A 17,660-nucleotide genomic window follows, 5' to 3' on the forward strand; every position below is an offset into this window, starting at 1 on the left:
ATGCCCAATTCTCTTTTTCCCCAATTAAGGGGCAATTTAGTGGCCAGTTCACCTACCCTGCACATCTTTGGGTTGTGGGATGAGACCCACACACTTTATCAGTTACTCGATCCTCCTTTGCTGTATTCTAAAATGCTCTCAAACCTCAAGTTTACCATTTCTCTGACAATTTTATAGACCTTTTTTATTTTAATCTTATACAATCCTTAATTTCCTTTGTTGACTGACTTTTCCTTTTGGCTTTTTGTGCCTTGAAGGAATGTATAATTGTTGTAAACTACGTAGTAATTCTTTAAAGACTATCCATTGCCTATATACTGTTGCCTTTCTTTTCCTGTGTGGCTCTGCTGTAACTATGGCAATCAGTGGGTTTGCCCTTCTTTCTTTTGATATCTATATTCTAATGCTCAGAGTCGCCAGGTATCAAATGATACCACCACAAGGTTCAACCGGCTAGCGATCAAAGAGCCAAACACCAGTTAGTTAGTTCAAGGTCAAGGGTACTTTATTTACACACAATAGTCATGCAACATAAACACTACTAATTAACTACACCTATTGACTAAGACAACCTGTACTTAACTTCAGGCACCCGGCTTAGGTCAGAGGAACAGTGGCCACTGTCCGATTCTGGATCTATCGAGTCTGGAGAAGTAACTGCTGCTCAGCTAGTCTCACCGTCTGGTAGTGAGCGTTGAACTTGGACTTGCTTCTGGTGGTGCTGCGATTGGAGATGGACGTTGCCGGGGCGCCAGGTCCAAAAGAGGACGAACATATGGCGGACTCTATTCTTATACTTGGGGGTTTTCGCGCTCTTTCGGGCGGTCCTTCAGTTTGGACCCCACTAATTGGGTGATCCCTGATCACTCTGTTCGATTCCTAACCAATAAATGGGCGGGGGTCTGGATGGCTGGTGGTTTCCCAAGTGGTCATTGACCCCGTTGTTTACGCTTCCCTTGAACAGGGAGCGGCACCGAAATGTCTGGGACTGTGCCGGTCGCTCGAGTGCCAGTCCTTTGTCTTGGTGAAGATGGGTCATCAAATGCTAATCGGCCCATCAAAATGCTAATTGGTCGGAGTTTCGATACCGTCTGGACTCCTTGCTTACAAATATACATTTCAGGCTTTGAGCCTGCCTGAATCCTGCTTTGTCCATTTTACCCACTAGGCTTTGTGAGTTTCTCTGTTCCTGGTTGTAAGTGGCCATCCCAGATGGCTACACTCCATCCTCTTGATCCTCAACACATGCTTTATTATGTGTACACCTTTTTCAACTTTATCATTGGACTGTGGGTAATGTGGACTTGATGTCACATGGTTGAAATTGTATTGTTTGGAAAACTCGGCCCATTCGTTGCTGTCAAAACATGGCCCATTGTCTGACATGACAGTGGTGGGTATCCCATGTCTTGCAAATGTTTCTTTGCTGGCTTTTATGACCGATCTGGATGTCAGATCTGGTAGCTTCATGACCTCTGGATAATTGGAGTAATTATCGATAATTATTACATAATCATGACCATTTGAGTAATTATCGATAATTATTACATAATCATGACCATCTATACCAACTTTGGCCCAAGGAGAGGTGACTAACTCGTGTTGCTTTAGAGTCTCCTTGCACTGAGCAAGTTGATACTTCTGACACATCTTACATGCTGGAACCATGTCAATTATGTCTTGATTTATTCCCGGCCAGTATACTGCTAGTCTTGCCCTTCGCTAGCACTTCTCAATTCCAAGGTGACCCTCATGAATTTGATCAAGTATCAATGATCTGAGACACAGTGGTATGACTATCCGGTTGAGTCAAAGAAGTAGTCCATCTACGATCGTCAAATCTGCCTGTACGTTTCTAAATTGAGGACACTGCCCTTTTGGCCATCCATTATTGATATGGTGAATGACGCATTGCAGCATAGCATCCTTCTTTGTCTCTGTTCGGATTAGGTTGATCTTTTCATCCGAGGCAGGTAGATTTTCTGAACATAGCTTGGCTTGAGCTTCAACATCTTGTATGAACTTGAACTCAGTTGTAGACGTTATGGAGCATGATAGCGCATCCACTATGATCAGATCTTTACCTGGTGTGTAGATAAGGTCGAAGTCGTACTTTCTGAGCTTCATCACAATTCTTTGGAGTCATGTTGTTGAGATCCTTCTCAATTATCTGCACCAACGGTCTGTGATCCGTTTCGACAGTGAAAATGGGGAATCCATAGACATAGTCATGGAACTTCATTATGCCTGTTAGTAGTCCAAGACATTCTTTCTCGATTTGAGCATATCGACATTCTGTTGATGTCATTGCTCTAGATGCATATGAAACAGGAACCCAAGGTGAGCTGTCATCTCTTTGCAACAGTACTGCTTCTATTCCATCCTGACTTGCATCAGTGGATATTTTCGACTCCTTGTTTGGATAAAAAAATGCTAATATACTTGCAGCCGTTAGTTGTGCTTTTAGATCAAGCCACTCTTTGTTATGGTCATCTGTCCACTCGAAAGATGTTGATTTCTTGATCAAGTTTCTAAGAGCTATTGTCCTGGTCGACAAATTAAGTATAAACTTTCCTAAGAAGTTGACAATGCCTAGAAATCGTAGTACAGCTTTTTTTTATCCTCCGGGCGGGGGGGGGGCTTTCATGCCCTGAATGGCTGCAATCTTCTCATTGTCTGGCCGCACACCATGTTCGGATATCTGGTCTCCCAGGAACTTGAGCGTTGAAGTGCCAAACGTACATTTGGATTGGTTTAATTTAAGACCATACTTATGAATGCGATGAAAAACTTATTTCAGTCATTCAATATGTTCTTCTTTTGTTGATGACCATATAATAATGTCATCAACATAGACATGAACACTCTCTATTCCTTCCATCATCTGTTCCATGATGTGGTGGAATATTTCAGATGCAGAGATTATTCCGATTAAAGCAAAATCTTCCAAAAGGTGTGTTGAAGGTGCAGAGCTTTCTGCTTGAGTCATCCAGTTGCATTTGCCTGAAACCTTGCGATGCATCTAATTTTGTGAAGATGCGTGCATTTGCCATCTCGCTGGTGATCTCCTCTCGTTTTGGAATGGGATAGTGTTCCTTCATGATGTTTTTGTTGAGATCCTTGGGATTTACACGTATGTGTAGATTAACTGATGGTTTCTTCACGCAAACCATCGAACTGACCCAGTCAGCCGGTTTAATGACTCTTGAAATAATACCTTGGTTCTGTTGTTGCTCTAATTCAACTTCAATATTTCTCTTAGTGGAGCAGGAATTCTCCTAGGAGGATGTACCACAGGTTAGGCATCCACCTTTAACAAGATTTTGGGCAGGATTCTCCGATCCTCGGGCTAAGTGTTGGCTCCGTCGTAAACACCGGAGCGTTTTACGACGGCATCATCTGGCCCCTAGGAGCAGCGATACTGCACCGCACAGGGGGCCAGCACAGCACTGGAGCACTTCACACAGCTCCAGCTGCCGATACGGGTGCCAGCACGGCTGGCGTGGGTCCGCGCATGTGCGCCACAGCCAGCGCGCGGGTTCGTGCATGTGGGTGTGTTGCCTCCTCCGCGCTGGCCCCCGGGTAACATGGCGGAGCCCTACAGGGGCCCGGCGTGGAGGAACATAGGCCCTCCCGGGATAAACTCGATCGCGGACCTGGCCACTGGGGAGGCCCCAACCCCCGGAGTCGGATCCCCTCTCACCCACACCAGGGCGGCCCCCACAGCATGAACGCCGAGGTCCCGCTGGGTAGGACCACACGCGAATGGCGGCGGCCGAACCCGGCGGGCATTCGGCCCATCGAGCGTGGCGAATCGCCAGGGGGGCTGAATTGAGGGGCCCCCGACCGGCGTCAGAGTGGCGTCGCATGATTTGCGACCGGAGAATCCCGCCCCTTATACTTGAATGGAAGCATAACCGTGCCTTTAAAGACATCTGGATATTGATTTAAAATATTTTGGATATCATCGTTCAGTATGGGTTGAGACGAAGTTGCAGTATAAATTTGCTGTATTAGGTGTAACTTCTTGCAGGCTTGTGCACCTAATAGTGATGATTTATCTGACTTGACAATCTCAAAATCTTAGTGATGTCACAGTATTCTTGTTGGAACCCTTTAAATAGCATGATCCAATCGATGAAATTTAATTGCCATTGTAGTCTTTCAATCTACAGGCTGTTGGAACTATCTCAGGTGCTTGCTTGAGCCTGTTGAGATCCAGCTTTGACAGCAAGTTAGCTGAAGCGCCAGTATCCAACTTGAATTGAATTGGACAGTTGTTAATGTTTAAAACAGAAAGTGTTACTGGAGCGCAGTCGGGGGGAGGGTGGGTTGGTGCTGCTGAACTTTTGCAATTACTACTGGGCGGCTAATATAGCCACGATTAGGAAGTGGGTAGTGGGGGAGGGGTCGGTATGGGAGCGGATGGAGGCGGCATCATGTAGGGACACAAGTTTGGGAGCACTGATAAGGGCACCTCTCTCGTTCTCGTCGGCCCGATACTCCACAAGCCCGGTGGTGGTGGCGGCTCTGAAAATCTGGGGGCAGTGGAGGATATATAAGAGTGTGGAGGGTGCATCGGTTTGGACCCCGATTTATAATAATCATCGGTTTGTTCCGGGTAGGCTGGATGGTGGGTTCCGGAGATGGCAAAGGGCAGGAATTAGGAGGATGGGGGATCTATTTATAGACTGGAGCTTCCCCAGCTTGAAAGTCTTGGAGGATAAATTTGAATTGCCAGCAGGGAACGGGTTTAGGTATCTGCAGGTGCGAGACTTCTTGAGAAGGCAGGTTCCAGCCTTCCCGCTGCTGCCGCCATGGGAGATGCAGAACAGAGTGGTCTCCAGCATCTGAGTGGGAGAGGGGAAGGTATCAGATATTTACCAGGAACTTTTGGAATCAGAGGAAACTCCGGTGGAGGAGCTTAAGGGCAAGTGGGAAGACGAGCTAGTAGGAGAGATAGAGGCGGGTCTGTGTGCGGATGCCCTAAGCAGGATTAACACATCCACACCATGTGCCAGGCTTAGCCTGATACAATTCAAGGTAGTTCACCGGGCACACATGACGGTGGCCCGGATGAGCAAGTTTTTTGGGGTAAAGGACAGGTGTGCGAGGTGCATGGGAAACCCAGCAAATCATGTCCACATGTTTTGGGCATGCTCGAAGCTTAGAGGGTTTTGGCAGGGTTTCGCTAAGGTAATGTCCATGGTACTCAAAACATGGGAGGTGCCGAGTCCGGAGGTGGTGATCTTTGGAGTGTCAGAAGAGCCGGGGGTTCAGGGGGCGAAAGAGGCTGACGTCTTGGCCTTTGCCTCATTGGTAGCCTGGAGACAGATCTTATTAATGTGGAGGGACTCGAGCCCCCGAGTGTAGAGACCTGGGTTAGTGACATGGCTGGGTTTCTCAGTCTCGAGAAAATAATGTTTGCCTTAAGGGGGTCAGTGGTAGGGTTCACCCGGAGGTGGCAGCCGTTCGTCGACTTTCTCGGGGAAAAATTAAATGTCGGCAGAAGCAGAATTCCAAAAGTGGGGGGGTGGTCAGACTGTTGTTTTATTGTTGGCGGGTGTGAAGATTGGGATGGGAGTGGAAATGCTTATTGTACCATGTTTATGTCGCTGTTCTTATTATTATAAAAACTTGCAAATACCCTAATAAATATATATTTTTTAAAAAGTTAATGTTTAAAACAGTGTTCCATCAGTGTCCGAATTTATAGAATTAATTAGTTGATGAGGTGTTGTTACTTCAGTGGACTCTTTACATTTCTCTATTATCCCAACAAAGAACGTGTTTTTCAGTGAGTAACTATCTGTGTCAGTTGAAAAATTCTCTTCTGATTCTTCTTCTTTGGATTCAACACTACATACATTAATCTGTCTTGAAGCCTGTTTAGCAGTTTTCAATGTGAGTGAGGATCTGCACTGTGCAGCAAAATGGTTTAATTTGTCACATGGTGAGCATTGTTTTCCTCTGGCAGGGCATTTTTTTGGAAGTGGGAGGTTCCACTCCTTGAACACGTCATGACGTTGACGTCATTACGCATGACACTTCTTCACGTTTGCGCAGATTGGCTTTCATCCGTCTCGCATTTTTTCACAAAGTGCACATGTGCAGGGTTTTAGTGCGTGCGTGCAAAATGGCTGCCATCCTGCAAAGATATTGGCGAAGGTACTGGCAGGTATGCTAGGGGAGTGCCTCCCGAAGGTGATAGGTGAAGATCAGACAGGGTTCGTGAGAGGGAGGCAGCTCTTTTCAAACATTAGAAGGGTACTGAACGTGGTTATGGTACCGGCGGAGGGGAAGGAAACAGAGGTGGTTGTGGCATTGGACCTTGAGAAAGCATTTGACCGGGTAGAATTGGGGTACTTGATGGCAATTCTAGAGTGGTTTGGAATTGGACCCAGATTTGTGGACTGGGTAAAGCTATTATATAAGGAGCCAAGGGCCAGTGTCTGCACAAATAACATCAGCTCAGAATAGTTTTCTCTCCACCGTGGGACAAGGCAGGGACGTCCTTAATCCTTAGTCCCCCCTGCTGTTTGCACTCGCGATTGAGCCATTGCCCATCGCATTAAGAAGTTTGGGGGTATGGAAAGGGATAGTGCGGGGGGGATAGAGCATAGGGTGTCCTTGTATGCCGATGACTTATTATTATACGTCGGAACCATGTGTGTCAATAAGGGGAATACTGGAGCTGCTTCGGTTGTTTGGGTCTTTCTCAGGGTACAAATGAAATCTAGACAAGAGTGAATATTTTGTGGTGTCTCAGCCAGAGGTGGGGGCAGGGGGGGTTGCCATTCCATAAGGCAGGGACTCACTTTAGATACCTGGGGGTGCAGGTTCCTCGGGATTACAGGGGGGCTCCATAGGTACAACATTTCTAGTTTGGTGGGGAGGGTGAAAGCTGATCTGGCAAGGTGGGATGGTCTCCCTCTGTCACTGGCGGGTTGGGTGCAGGCGGTTAAAATGAATGTGCTGCCGCGATTCCTGTTTATTTTTCAATGCCTGCCGATTTTCCTGCCGAAGGCATTTTTAGAGAGATTGAATGGGTGATTACTTCATTCATATGGGGAGGGAAGGTGGCCAGAATTTAAAAAGTGCTACTACAGAGAGGAAGGCAGGCAGGGGGTTTGGGTCTTCCGAGCCTGATGTATTATTACCGGGCGGCGTATGTGAAGAAGGTACGGAGCTGGGTCTGAGGGGTTGACTCCCAATGGGTCAGAATGGAGGAGAGTTTGGGTAGGGGGTCAGATTTGAAAGCACGAGCGGCAGCGCCGCTCCCAGTGGCCCCGGAGAGATACTCAGGGAATCCGGTAGTAATAGCTTTGTTGAGAATTTGGAGGCAGTTTCGCCAGCACTTCGGGTTGGGGGCAGGGTCAAGGGAAATGCCGATTCGGGGGAACCATAGATTTGAGCCAGGGAAGTGGGATGAAAATTTTCAGAGATGGGAGGAGAAAGGAATTAGGACACTAAAAGATTTATTTCTTGGGGGTCGTTTTGCAGGATTGAAGGAGCTGGGAGCAAAGTATGGGCTGGAGCAAGGGGAAGTATTTAGATACATGCAGGTTCGAGACTTTGCCAGAAACGAGGTACAGAGCTTCCCAGTAGAGCCGGCTTCCACATTGCTGGAGGAGGAGCTGACAACAGGGGGACTGGAGAAGGGGTTAGTATCGGTGGTTTATGGGGCTATTTTGGAGGAGGAGAAGGCACCGCTAGAAGGGATCAAGGCAAAGTGGGAGAAGAGTTGGGAGAGGATATGGAGAAGGGGTTCAGGTGTGAGGTGCTCCGGAGGGTGAATGCCTCCACCTCGTGTGCGAGGTTGGGGCTGATACAGCTGAAGGTGGTGTATAGAGCGCACCTTACAAGAGCGAGGATGAGCCGGCTCTTTGAGGAGGTAGAAGATGTGTGTGAACGTTGCGGAGGGGGGAGGGGGGGGGGGAGGGGGGGAGGGGGGAGGGGGGAGGGGAGAGGGGGGGGGTGAGGGGAGGAGGGGGGGCTGCAAACCACATTCATATGTTTTGGTCCTGTCAAAAGCGGGAGGATTACTGGAAGGAGGTGTTTAGCGTAATCTCTGAAGTGGTGCACGTGAAACTGGACCCGGGCCCTCGGGAGGCCATATTAGGGGTGTCGGACCAGCCAGGGTTGGAAACGGGTGCGGAGGCAGATATTTTAGCCTTCGCCTCGTTGATCGCCCAAAGGCGGATCCTGTTAGGGTGGAGTACAACCTCTCCACCCTGTGCCCTGGTGTTGCGGGGGGACCTGCTGGAATTCTTGACGCTTGAAAAGGTCAAATTTGAACTGAGGTGAAGGATGGAGGGCTTCTACAATTCATGGGCATTATTCATTACGCACTTGCAAGAATTGGATCACATAGTACATTACGGGGGTTGGGAGCTGGGGGGTTGGGGGGAGAGGGACTGTATGTGTTAATGGTGACTATTGGTGATTTCTGATTCCTTTTTGTCATTTGTTTATGTTAACATGTGGGCTAATGTCTGGTGTTTGGTGGGAGGATGTGTTCGTTGTTATTGATATGGGGATTGACATTACATTTGTTACTGATTATTGTTTATTGTTGGGTGTAAATTTGGGAGAAAATGTGAAAATGGAGAATACATTTTTTTTTAAAAAGATGGCTGCCATCCAAAACGTGTATCTTCTTCATCTGCGACACTGCCTTAACATACTCAACCTCGTGGTGGATTTTTGCGCCCTTTTCACGGAGATAATACTCTTGGTACTGATTCTTAGATTGTTAATGAACAAGACATTTTTCGATCGTGATTTCTCGAGTTAGATCCTTGTGTCTCAGTAATCTTTCTCTGAGGTGCTCATCATTAATACCAAACACTATTTGGTCTCGAATCATCAAATCATGCAGTGTTGAAAAGTTACAGGATTTTGCCAGCAGTCTTAGATCAGTAACAAAGCTGCTAAACGATTCACCCTTGTTTTGTAATCTCTTATGAAATACAAAGCACTCAAACGTTTCATTAGTCTGGATTTTACAGTGGTCATCGAATTTGTTAAGAATTGTATCAAACTTTGTTTTGTCTTGACCTGCAGCGTATTGAAAAGAATTGGTGATCTCTATTGCATGTTGACCAGCCATAGTTAATAACAGAGCAATTTTGCGAGCATCGGTTGCATTAGTTAAATCAGATGCTTCCAGATTGCTGTTTAAATAGACGCCAGATTACGTTTAAATTACCGGTTATCCTTGGGTGTCGAGGAGCTTGAGCTTTATCCATCGATCCTTTAGTTTTCAAAGGTCTGTTGTTTTCTGATGATGTTTCTCAAGTCGAATAGCTGATTGGATTTTTCTTTCTTTCTGATCTTTCTATATTATACTAACTAGTTTGCTGAAGCCAATGGCCTGGTACCATGTTATATTACTCTTTGGTAATATATCGTTACTCTTTCCTTTATATATCCAGAATTGTCTGATGGTGTGATTCTCAAGAAACCACCAATCTTCAACTTAAAGCAAAATAAGATTTAATGAATAACAGATTGATTAATATTGACTTTGCACACTCTACAGAACTAAAACTAGTAATCAAGTAATTAATAAAGTCTCAACTATTTTAAACTACACATGCTAACTATGCTGTGATCTATCTCTCTAACACTTTGTTGTCTAGTCACTCCTGGTTCGAAGAGACCCAAGATCCTTTGAGTTCTCATATTTTTACAGGAATCTAGTGTTGCCACCTAGTGGTTGTGTTACACTAAGATGTAATCATTAACCCTTTATATGTCTCTATACATACATATCACTAGACATGCTTCTCTATTCTGATTAATACCATGCCCCACACTATTGTTTGGTGCCCAAGAAACAACTCCTACCTTTGGTTGCTGCCCCTTGCTGTTTCTTAGCTCCACTGAAACAGATTCCACATTTTGTTCTTCTGACCTGAGATCATCCCTTACTGATGTGCTGATCCCGTCCCTTATTATAAGTGAAGTATCACCTCTTTTTTTCCTTTGCCTGCCCTTCCTAAGTGTTGAATATCCTTGAATAATCAGTTCCCATTCTTTGGAAACCCATCTTTCCACTTCCAGTTCTTGTTATTTTATTATCAGTTATGATGATTAATGACCTGTTTGGTGCTATGAATTGAGTAGAGACAAATTTGATTCTCTTTACACAAGACTCTTTGAGCCAAAAGAGGTCAATGATCAGTGGGTTGGATGCAATTTGCTGACAATACAAGTATTAGCACCAGAGTCTTAGATGAACTCAAATTTATAGGAAATAAGAGACTGACCAAAGGAGAATTGGAATAAACACAGAAAATGTTGGAAAAACTGTAATCTGGCAGCATATTTCATTAATTCATTCATGGGATGTGGAACGGAGATGTTTGGCTAGGCTAACTCTTGTTGCCCATTCTTACCTGTACTTGAGAAGGTGGTGGTGAGCTGCTTGCTTGAACTGCTGTCGTCCATGTTGTATGTACACCCACAATGCTGTTAGAGAGGGAGTTCCAGGATTTTGACTCCGTAACCTTGAAAGATGACAATATGTTTCAAAGTCAGGATGGTGAGTGGCTTGGAGGGGAACTTCAAAGTGGTGATGAACCCAAGAATCTGCTGCCCTTATCCTTCTAGATGGTAGCAGTTGTGGATTTGGAAGGTGCTGTCTCAGGAACCTTGGTGAGTTCCTATAGTGTATCTTATAGATTGTACACACTGCTACCACTGTGCTCTGGTGGTTGAGGGAGTGAATGTGGATGGGGTGCTAATCAAGTGGTCTACTTTGTCCTGGATAGTGTCAAGCTTCTTGAGAGTTGCTGCATCTGCACTCATTGAGGCTAGTGGAGGGTATTCCATTACACTCTTGACTTGTGTCTTGTAGATGATGGACAGGCTTTGGGGAATTGGGAGGTGAGTTTTAAAAATATATATATATATTTATTAAAGTTTTTTAACACAATTTTTCTCCCTTACAAACAATAACCCCCCCCCCCCCCCCCCCCGTAACAAAAAAAAACGAGAAATCGCGCAGAGCAAGATATATACATGGCAAAGTGATATTTTTACACAGCTTTGTACATTGGCCCTCACCCGTACGTGCCAGTTTCCCCAACCCTTCATGTTATCTCTTGCTCATCCACCCTCCCAGGCAGTCCCCCCCCTTCCCCCCCCTCTCCCAGGACGCCCCCCCCCCCAAGGTTGCTGCTGCTGCTGACCGACCTTCCTCTAACGCTCCGCGAGATAGTCTAGGAACGGTTGCCACCGCCTGTAGAACCCCTGCGCAGACCCTCTCAAGGCGAACTTGATCCTCTCCAACTTTACGAACCCTGCCATATCATTTATCCAGGCCTCCAGGCTGGGGGGCTTCACCTCCTTCCACATTAGCAAGACCCTTCGCCGGGCTACTAGGGACGCAAAGGCCAGAATGCCGGCCTCTTTCACCTCCTGCACTCCCGGTTCGTCCACTACTCCAAATATTGCTAGCCCCCAGCTTGGCTTGACCCGGACTTTCACCACCTGAGATATTGCCACTCCTCTCCAGAACCCCTCCAGTGCCAGGCATGACCAAAACATATGGACATGGTTCGCCGGACTCCCTGAGCACCTTCCACATCTGTCCTCCACCCCAAAGAACCTACTCAACCTCGCCCCCGTCAAGTGCGCTCTGTGGACCACCTTAAATTGTATCAGGCTGAGCCTGGCACACGAGGAGGAGGAATTAACCCTACCTAGGGCATCAGCCCACAGACCTTCCTCTATCTCCTCCCCCAGCTCCTCCTCCCATTTACTCTTCAACTCTTCTACCAGCGCTTCCCCCTCTTCTTTCAACTCCTGGTGTATTTCCGACACCTTGCCCTCCGCGACCCATACACCCGAGATCACCCTATCTTGAACTTCTTGTGCCGGGAGCAACGGGAATTCCCTCACCTGTCATCTCACAAAAGCCCTCACCTGCATATATCTAAAGGCATTTCCCGGGGGTAACTCTAACTTCTCCTCCAGTGCCCCTAGGCTCGCAAACGTCCCGTCGATGAACAGGTCCCCCATTCTTCCAATCCCCACCCGATGCCAGCTCTGGAACCCCCCGTCCATCTTCCCCGGGACAAACCGGTGGTTACCCCTGATCGGGGACCACACCGATGCTCCCATTGCACCCTGGTGCCGTCTCCACTGGCCCCAGATCCTTAGCGTTGCCGCCACCACCGGGCTCGTGGTATACTTTGTCGGCGAGAGCGGCAGTGGTGCCGTCACCAACGCCCCCAGGCTCGTTCCTTTACAGGACGCCATCTCCATTCTCTTCCATGCCGCCCCCTCTCCCTCCATAACCCACTTGCGGATCATCGCCACATTTGCTGCCCAGTAGTAGCTCCCCAGGTTTGGCAGCGCCAACCCTCCTTGGTCCCTACTGCGTTCCAGGAACCCTCTCCTTACTCGCGGGGTCTTATTCACCCACACAAACCCCATAATACTCCTGCCTACTCTCTTAAAAAAGGCCTTAGTGATCACGATGGGAAGGCACTGAAACACAAATAGAAACCTCGGAAGGACCACCATTTTGACCGACTGCACTCTACCCGCCAGCGAGAGCGGTAACATGTCCCACCTTTTGAAATCCTCCTCCATTTGCTTCACCAACCTCGTCAGATTCAGTTTATGTAGGGTCCCCCAACTCCTGGCTATCTGGATCCCCAGATAGCGAAAGCTCCCCTCCGCCCTCCTCAGCGGTAGGTCCCCTATCCCTCTTTCTTGGTCCCCCGCCTGTAATACAAAGAGCTCACTTTTCCCGACATTGAGCTTATAACCCGAAAACTCCCTTAGAGTCTGCATGACCTCCACCATCCCCTCCACTGGATCCGCCACGTACAGCAACAGGTCAACCGCATATAGCGACACCCGATGCTCTTCTCCCCCTCGGACCACCCCCCTCCATTTATTAGACTCCCTCAATGACATGGCCAATGGTTCGATCGGCAATGCGAACAACAGGGGGGACAGGGGGCACCCCTGCCTCGCCCCTCGGTACAGTCGAAAGTACTCCGACCTCCGCCGGTTCGTCACTTCACTCGCCATCGGGGCTCTGTAAAGGAGCTTAACCCAATTGATAAACCCTACCCCGAACCCAAACCTACGCAGCAACTCCCAGAGGTATTCCCACTCTACTCGGTCAAAGGCCTTCTCCGCGTCCATAGCTGCCACTATCTCCGCCTCTCCCTCCTCCGATGGCATCATTATCACGTTTAAGAGCCGCCGCACATTGGTGTTTAGTTGCCTGCCCTTTACAAATCCCATCTGGTCCTCGTGGATTACCCCCGGGACACAGTCCTCGATCCTCGTGGCCAGCACTTTTGCCAGCAACTTTGCATCCACATTGAGGAGCGAGATCGGTCTGTACGATCCACATTGCAGTGGGTCCTTGTCCCGCTTTAGGATCAAAGAAATTGTCGCTTCAGACATTGTCGGGGGCAGGGTCCCCTCCTCTCCTGCCTCATTAAAGGTCCTCACCAGTAGCGGGGCCAACAGGTCTGCGAACTTCCTGTAGAACTCCACCGGGAATCCGTCCGGTCCCGGGGCCTTCCTCGCCTGCATGCTCCCCAAACCCTTGCTCAGCTCCTCCAACCCAATTGGTGCCCCCAAACCAGCCACCTCTTGCTCCTCCACCCTCGGGAATCTCAGCTGATCTAGGAATCGTCTCATCCCCTCTTCTCCCGCTGGGGGCTGGGATCTGTACAGCTCTTCATAAAAGGCCTTGAATATCTTGTTTATTTTCGTCGCACTCCGAACCGTGGCTCCCCTTCCATCTTTGACTCCCCCTATTTCCCTCGCTGCCATCCTCTTACGGAGCTGGTGTGCCAGCATCCGACTAGCCTTTTCCCCATACTCGTAGGTCGCCCCCTGCGCTTTCCTCCACTGTGCCTCCGCCTTCCCTGTGGTCAACAGGTCAAACTCCGTCTGGAGCCGTTGTCTTTCCCCAAGTAATCTTTCCTCCGGGGCCTCTGCGTATCTCCTGTCCACTCTCAAAATCTCCCCCACTAACCTCTCCCTTTCCATACCCTCTGTCTTCTCCCTATGAGCCCTAATGGAAATTAGCTCTCCCCTGATCACCGCCTTCAACGCCTCCCATACCACCCCCACCCGCACCTCCCCGTTGTCGTTGGCCTCCAAGTACCTTTCGATACACCCCCTCACCTTCCCACACACCACCTCGTCCGCCAGCAGTCCTACATCCAGCCGCCACAACGGGCGTTGGTCCCTCTCCTCTCCCAGCTCCAGTTCCACCCAGTGCGGGGCATGGTCCGAAGCGGCTAAAGCCGAATACTCCGTCCCCTCCACCCTCGGGATGAGCGCCCTACCCAGAACAAAGAAATCTATCCAGGAGTAGGCTTTGTGTACATGGGAGAAGAAAGAAAATTCCCTGGCCTGCGGCCTTGCAAACCACCATGGGTCCACTCCCCCCATCTGATCCATAAACCCCCTAAGTACCTTAGCCACCGCCGGCCTCTTTCCAGTCCTTGATTTGGAGCGGTCCAGTGCTGGATCCAACACTGTATTGAAGTCCCCTCCCATTATCAGGCCTCCTATCTCCAGGTCCGGAATGTGCCCCAACATGCGCTTCATGAATCCTGCATCATCCCAGTTCGGGGCGTATAGGTTTACCAACACCACCCACGTCCTTTGCAGCCTACCGCTCACCATTACATATCGCCCTCCATTGTCCGCTACAATAGTCTTGGCCTCAAATGACACCCGCTTTCCCACCAATATTGCCACCCCTCTATTCTTCGCGTCCAGTCCCGAGTGGAATACCTGTCGTACCCACCCCTTTCTTAGCCTGACCTGGCCCGCCACCTTCAGGTGTGTCTCTTGGAGCATGTCCCATTCCCTTTCGGCCAGTGCAGCAGCAACCCCCCCCCGCTAGACCCCTGTCTAGCATTTTTGCTCCCCCCATGTCACTCCCGTAAGTCAGCTGATGCCTGCTGGCCCCGGCTTCCCCCGCCATCCCATTGACCTCCCCGCGTGGGAGTCTCCCAATCCATATGCATTCCTTCATTCCCCTTCCCGCCTTTCTTCCCGCGTGCGGGAAAACACCCCGCGCTTTCCAAAGCCCGCTCTGCCCCTCTGGCGCAGCTCCTGTCGCGGCCTTGTCTCTCTCCCCCAGCCCATGTAACATTTCCTGCGCATGATTGACCCCCTATATACAACAACCATCACACATCAAACCCCAAAACATCCCCCCACCCTCGCAAACCCTCAGTTAGAGTCCAACTTTTCGGCTTGTACAAAGGTCCACGCCTCTTCAGGCGTTTTGAAGTAATAGTGTTGGCCCTTGTATGTGACCCACAGTCGCGCTGGCTGCAGCATTCCAAATTTCACTTCTTTACGGTACAACGCCGCTTTGGCCCGGTTGAAACCCGCTCTCCGCTTTGCAACCTCCGTGCTCCAGTCCGGGTATATTCGGATCTCTGCATTGTCCCACTTACTGCTCCGCTCCTTCTTGGCCCATCTCAGGACCCACTCTCTGTCCGTGAACCTGTGGAACCTCACCACCATCGCCCTTGGCGGCTCATTTGCCTGGGGCTTCTTCGCCGGCACCCGATGTGCCCCATCCAACTCCAGCGGCCTCGAAGGGGCCTTTGTGCCCATCATCGCCTCGAGCATCGTGCTCGCGTATGCCCCGGCATCAGCTCCCTCCACTCCCTCAGGGAGACCCAGGATTCGCAGATTCTTTCTCCTCGACCTGTTCTCCAGGTCTTCGAGTCTTCCCGCCCACCTCTTGTGTAGCGCCTCGTTCTGCTCCACTCTCACCGCCAGGCCCACGAGCTCGTCCTCATTCTGACTGACTCTTTTCTGTACCTCCTGGATCTTAGCTTCGTGGGCCTTCTGGGTGATCCCGAGTCCTTCACATGCCGAAAGCATAGGCGCCAACATCTCCTTGCGTATCTCCTCGCGCTGCTCCTCGAAGCAGCGCTTGATGAACTCCTGCGGCTCCCCATTTGTCCCTGGCCGCTGCCATTTTGTTTTCTTTCCCTCGCTTCTCCCGTTGCTCCAGTGCCGCTCCTTTGGCCGTTACACTTCTGGTCCGTTTCATAGAAGTTGGAGGGGGACCTCTCTCTTCCCTTCCCCACGGGTTGCGTCAAAAAAAAAAAAAAAAAAAGTTCCGTTGGAGCTCCTCTAATGAGCCCGAAAGTCCGTGGTAGCGGGAGCTGCCGAATCATGCGGCTTAGCTCCGCATAGCCGCAACCGGAAGTCGAGAGGGAATCCTTTTGGCAGTGTTCACTTCACCAGTCTGCCCCAAAAAGTCTATGGAAACTCCTGAAAAAGGTCTGAGAGTCGGTTCCAGACGGGAGCTGCCGAATGCGCGACCTACTCCTCCATGGCCGCTACCGGAAGCCTCGTCCCTGCTTCTTCAATGGCCTTGGTAGATCTTTTCACAGTTGTTCCCTCTACTGCTAGAATTCACCTTTGATAGAGGCCCTCAAGTCAGATTGCAGCTTTAAGCTTGCCCTTCCCCCGCCTGGATGCTGGAAGAGGCTTTTGCCTATTCCTGCAGCTCAAGCCAAATCTTTTACTGTTTCTGCCGGGTCTGGTAGCCAAAAGACATAACATTCCTGGGGGACACTGTCAGGGGAATGCTGCAGTCTTCTTCCCACACCGGGAAATGTCAAACAAATGCCGTGGGGGCCCTGTAAAAGAGCCCAAAAGTCCGTTCCAAGCGGGAGCTACCGCTGCATAGCTGCACTCGGAAGTCAATCGGGAGGTGAGTTACCCGCTGCAGGGCTCATAACTTCTGGTGTGCTCTTGTAGCCACAGTATTCATACGGCTATTCCGGGTCAGTTTCTGGTCAATTGTAAGTCTCCATCAGTTAATAGTATGGGATCCAGATGTGGGATTGAATGTCAAGGGGCAATGATATTGCCTGGCACTTGTGTGGCATGAATTTAACTTGTGACTTGTCAGCCCTAGCCTGGATATTGTCGAGGTCTTGCTGCATTTGGACATAGACTGTTTCAGTATCTGAGGAGACACGAATCGTGTTGAACATTGTGCAGTCTTCAGTGAACTTCTGTCACTTAAGGTCACTTCTGACCTTATGATGGAAGGAAGGTCATTGCTGAAGCAGCTGAAGGTGGCTGGGCCTAGGACACAACCCTGAGGAATCCCTACAGTGATGTCCTGGAATTGAGATGTTTGACCTCCAACAACCACCACCACCTTCCTTTGTGACAGGTATGACTGCAACCAGCGAGAGCATTCCTCCTGACTCCCATTGTCTCCAGTTTTGCTTGGGTTCCTTGACACTGCATTTGATCAAATGCTGTCCTAATGTCAAGGGCAGTCACTCTCACCTCACTTCTGGCTTTCAGCTCTTTTGTCCATGTTTGAATCAAAAATGTAATGAAGTCAGAAGCGGAGTGGCCCTGACAGAGCCCAAGCTGACCATCAGTGAGCAGGTTATGTCGAAGCAAGTGCTGCTTGAAAGCATTACTGATGACCTTTCCCATCACTTTATTGATAATCAAGAGTAGGTTGGTGAGGTGGTCACTTGCTGTGTTGGATATGTCCTGCTTTTTGTGTGCAGGACATTCCTGGGACATTTTCCACATGCTAGGTAGATGCCAATGGTATAGCTAAACTGGAACAGCTTGGTTAGGGGTACAGCAATGACTGGAGCACATGC

Source organism: Scyliorhinus torazame, chromosome 15 (assembly GCF_047496885.1).
Source record: "Scyliorhinus torazame isolate Kashiwa2021f chromosome 15, sScyTor2.1, whole genome shotgun sequence".
NCBI lineage: Eukaryota > Metazoa > Chordata > Chondrichthyes > Carcharhiniformes > Scyliorhinidae > Scyliorhinus > Scyliorhinus torazame.